The sequence below is a fragment of the Jaculus jaculus genome, chromosome 4, assembly GCF_020740685.1.
Source record: "Jaculus jaculus isolate mJacJac1 chromosome 4, mJacJac1.mat.Y.cur, whole genome shotgun sequence".
NCBI classification, from domain to species: Eukaryota; Metazoa; Chordata; class Mammalia; order Rodentia; family Dipodidae; genus Jaculus; species Jaculus jaculus.
The window spans coordinates 133,192,003-133,196,912 of NC_059105.1; the positions used below are offsets into that span (position 1 = coordinate 133,192,003).

Below are 4,910 nucleotides of genomic sequence, written 5' to 3' on the forward strand. Positions count from 1 at the left end.
TCCCTCTAGCTCCTGAGTGCTGGGATTAAAGGTGTGAGCCACTATGCCAGGCCCTTCCAGTAATCTAAATTCCAGGAAAGGAGATCTCCTTCCCAGGGAGAGACTCAGTTTGTTTATGGAAAAACAGACATAAGGAACTCCTTTCAGCAAGAGATAAGAGAAAATGCATTGATAGAGTGGAAGATAGTCCTGAAAATGTTAAGAGTAAAAAAAGAAAATAAATAAATAAAATAAAAGTAAAGCATTAGGCATTGAATAAATTGGGGCTCTTTGCAGTTCCTGTTCTTGTAGTCTTTCAGGCCTTGGAGGGTGGTCAGAGAGACCCAGGTAGGTGGGAGTTAGATTGTCACAGGACCATTTGAGTATGGACTAACTGTAAGAAAGAGGAGATAAAATTAAAACAGCAGCTGAGTACAGAAGGTCTAAAAATTAGTAGAAGCTGGATGTGGTGGTGCACACCTTTAATCCCAGCACTCAGGAGGCAGATGTAGGATAGCCATTAGTATAGGCCACCATAAGACTACAAAGTGAATTCCAGGTCATCCTAGGCTAGAATGAGACCCTACCTTGAAAAAAATTTACTATTACTGGAAATTACAGGCATAATTTTTTCACTATGAAGATCCAGAAATCTATTTTTTAAAGTGCTTTTCTGAGTTTCTTTTTGTTTTAAAAAATGTTTTATTTTTATTTATTATTTGAGAGAGAGAGGGAAAGAAAGAAAGAGGTAGATAGCGAATGAGTGTGCCAAGGCCTCTAGCCCCTGCAAATGAACTTCAGATGCATGCACCACCTTGTGTATCTGGCTTATGTGTGTACTGAGGAATTGAACCTGGGTTCTTAAGATGTAGGATTTTGGAATTCAAGAGGGGTCCTCCAATGTATGAACCTGAAGTTTTGGGTCCTGTCCTACCTTTAACAAAGAATTGATAAAGATGGCACCAAGAATTATAAATTATGGTCTGAATAAATGGCTTAGTGGTTAGGCATTTGCCCGTGAAGCCTAAGGACTCTGGTTCAATTCCCGAGGACCCACATAAGCCAGATGCACAAGAGGGCACATGCATCTGGAGTTCATTTGCAGTGGTTGGAGGCCCTGGTGTACCCATTCTCTTTTTCTCTCTCTCTCTCAAATAAATAAATGAATAAATAAAATACTAAAAAGGAATTATAAATTATGAATTATTCAGTTTCTTTAAGGGAAAAATCACAAATTCTGGGGTTTATTTAAGAGAGAAATCACAAATAGTGGGATTTAGGAAACACTACATAGCTTATAAGGTTCATTTAAGAGAAATTGAAGTTTTTTAGGGGAACACTGGAATAGAGCCACAAGCATTCAAGGAAGTAGGTTGTTTTTAAATTTTTTTTTTTAAATTTTTTTTGTTTGTTTTTATTTATTTATTTGAGAGAGACAGGCAGAGAGAGAGAGACAGAGAGAGAGAGAATGGGCATGCCAGGGCCTCCAGCCACTGCAAATGAACTCCAGACGCATGCGCCCCCTTGTGCATCTGGCTAACGTGGGACCTGGGGAACCGAGCCTCGAACCGGGGTCCTTAGGCTTCACAGGCAAGCGCTTAACCGCTAAGCCATCTCTCCAGCCCTGTTTTTAAATTTTTTTATTAACAACTTCCATAATTATAAACAATATACCATGGTAATTCCCTCCCTCCCCCACTTTCCCCTTTGAAACTCCACTCTCCATCATATCTCCTCCTCTCAATCAGTCTCTCTTTTATTTTGAAGTCATGATCTTTTCCTCCTCTTATGATGGCCTTGTGTAGGTAGTATCAGGCACTGTGAGGTCATGGATATCTAGGCCAGTTTGTGTCTGGAGGAGCACATTGTAAGGAGTCCTACCCTTCCTTTGGCTCTTACATTCTTTCCCTCACATCTTCCACAATGGACACTGAGCCATAGAAGGTGTGATTGAAATATTTCAGTGCTGAGCACTCTTGTCACTTCTTCTCAGCACCATGGTGCCTTCTGAGTCATCCCAAGATCACTGCCATCTGAAAAGAGAAGGTTCTCTAGCCAAAAGTGAGAGTAGCATTAGTAATGGGTATGAACATTAAGAGAAGTGCTTACTGGGCAGTTTGGTGAGCATAGTATATACTTTTAGCCAGACAACAGCAGACATTATAGTCCTAGGGCTCATGGCTACCCCTGTTGTAGGTTTTCAGTATCAGGGATATATTCCCTCCCTTGGAGCAGGCTTCCAATCCAATTAGAGGACAGTTGGTTTCCCCCATAACAGACATATCACTATTGCACCAGTTGGCTCATTTGGCCTGGCTGGCCAAATATAAGGCTTGCAGTGTCCACTGTTGAGTGTCTTCACTCGTGATTTCTCTCTCTTCCATTGAAGCAGCATGGCTTCTTCCAGCTTTCTGTCAGCTGGTCCATGTGGAGGAGGTTTTCAGCTCAGTTCCAGCAGGGTTTTTCAGTCACCTGGCAGACCAAGTATGTGGAGTCTTCATCATAGGGTCTTACCATCTATTTTTGGTGGGAAACCAAGAGCCTAGTCAATAGCCTGTAATATTTGGGGAGGGCATCAGGGCCCTCCTTGGCCAATAATTGAAACTGGGGCCTTTTTTTTGTTTGTTTTTAACATTGTTTATTAGCACAGTAACAAGTATAGACATAAGAAGCGTACAACATAGAACCAATCCACTGAGTGATGCCTAGTCCACACCTTACAGTTAACAGCTTAAGGTGTTTCATTACAGGTTTTCAAAAGTCCTGATTCAAACCTTTGAAGTACATTTTATAAAATAAAACACATTAGCTACTCATTTCCTATATGGTGTTTTCTAGCCATGTATCCATTTTATGCGTACGAGATGGTAATCTCTAAAAACTGTTAAATATCATTGTTCCCTTTCAAGAAGGGAAAACAAATTTCAAGTTTTTTTAAAAACAAGAAAGTTTGTAGTCTTAGGACTTTACATAAATGGCCATTTGTATAACCTGTACAAAATGACGCTGTTTTAAAATTATAGACTACAAGCAACTGAACCCAAATGTCTAAACATACATCCTTCTCTGCACTACATATCAGCTGATATTGCAGAACGGACAGTTTTAAAAGTTGCTATTGCCAGTTTTGTCTACTGTAGCAAGATACCTTACTTTTAAAGTCAGACTAAATGCATTGTATTTTACAATCATGTATGGATATCAGTTTATGGGGGCCAGGGGCGGAATGTGGTGGTTTGATTCAGGTGTCCCCCATAAGCTTAAGTGTTCTGAATGCTAGGTTCCCAGCTGATGGATATTTGGGAATTAATGCCTCCTGGAGGGAGTGTATTGTTGGGGGCGGGCTTATGGGTATTAAAGCCAGTTTCCCCTTGCCAGTGTTTGGCACACCCTCCTGTTGCTGTGGTCCATCTTCTGTTGGCCAGGAGGTGGTGTCCACCCTCTGCTCATGCCATCGTTTTCCCCTGCCATCGTGGAGCTTCCCCTCGAGCCTTTAAGCCAAAATAAACTTCATTTTCCCAGAAGCTCCTCTTGGTTGGGTGATTTCTAACAGCAATGCAAAACGGACTGCAACACTTACGTTACAACAAAATCTTGGGAAATAAGACTGAATAATATCTGTTATAGAAATACCCTACTCTTGACCAACTCCCACCCCCTCCAAAACCATGAGCAGCTCTTCTGTGACAGACAAGTAATGCGAGAACCGCAAGGCCCCAGTCTATGTAGCTATCTCTTGGTCCACTGCCGGGCCGTCCTGTCATGCTCTGCTCTGTTGCTCATATATTGAGTGGCGAAACTTCCCACCAAAGGGTCAGCAGGGTTGCAGTCTGTTAGTAGTGAGCAGATAGGGAGGACGACTTTAGAATGGTCAGGACTGGACTCCAGTTGTCTTTCAGTATGTCCAAACAAATAACGCCTTGGCTGTTAATATCACAGTGATAAATTCTTGTCCGAAATGTAACGTTTGGAGGCTTGAAGGGATATTCTGGTGTGACGGTGATATCAAGGAAGAACATGCCACCTTCATACACAGATCCTGGAGGAGCCAGGATGGTGGGCCTCCACTCGTAGATGTTATGGCCTTTGGGACCAGCACTGCAGTTTGGTGGAGGGTCTAAGGTGATGTCTGCCAGCTCCTTCTGGATCCTCGGCGCTGGTGGAGAGGAGCTTCGAGTTTTTGCTCATGCTGACTTTACTCTCCTCCTTCTTGGGGGTGGCAGCTTCCTTGCCGGCTGGCTGGTTGGAGGAGGAGGAGGATAACGAGGACGATGAGCTGGTGCTGGCCCTCGGATCGTCATCCGACCTAGAGAACCCCGACCCCAGCCCTGAAGGCCCCTTCTCTTTGTGTGTGTGCACACACTGTGCTCGCTGCCGAGGCTGATTCCCTGGCCGCATGCTCCAAACTGAGGCTTTTAAAGATGAAATTAGAGTAAAGCTGCTGGCACATGGAAAACAGAACCTGGGAGCTTGTGTAGGGAAACTTGGGAAGAACCTGCACATGGTAGATTAAGAAAGCAGAGGAAGTCAACCCAAAGTATAAAGCAGAAAAGCCACCCAAACCAAGAAACAGTTTTGTGCTGTTTCCCCCACCAGCCAGGCTGGGTGAGGGGAAAGTCGGACTCACATATATCCTTGTGGCCCTGATGAAGAGAAGTAGGCAGGCAGAGCAGAGAGAAAGCTGAGCTGAGCTGAGCAGAGCCGGTGCAGTCGTTCACAGGAAGAAGATAGGAGCGTTTAGAGGCAAAGGGAAGACCTGATTGGCTGGTGAGTTTAAAGGGCAGATCCGTGGGCTAGTCCATCTGGGCCATCTGTGAAGGTGGGGTGCTAGATTGGGCACCAAGAAGTGCTGTAGATCAGTGTCTGTCAGACGTGAGTTCCATTTCTGCTGTTCCATGTCAGGCCAAGATGGCATGTGGGGTGGTATGTCT

The 4,910-nt window shown here is 43.9% G+C and overlaps 1 pseudogene; it reads right to left on the reverse strand.

Moving 5' to 3' along the window:
• Positions 1-3,565: 3,565 nt before the first annotated feature.
• LOC101594591 lies at positions 3,566-4,377 on the reverse strand (annotated as a pseudogene).
• Between the last annotated feature and the right edge of the window lie 533 nt (positions 4,378-4,910).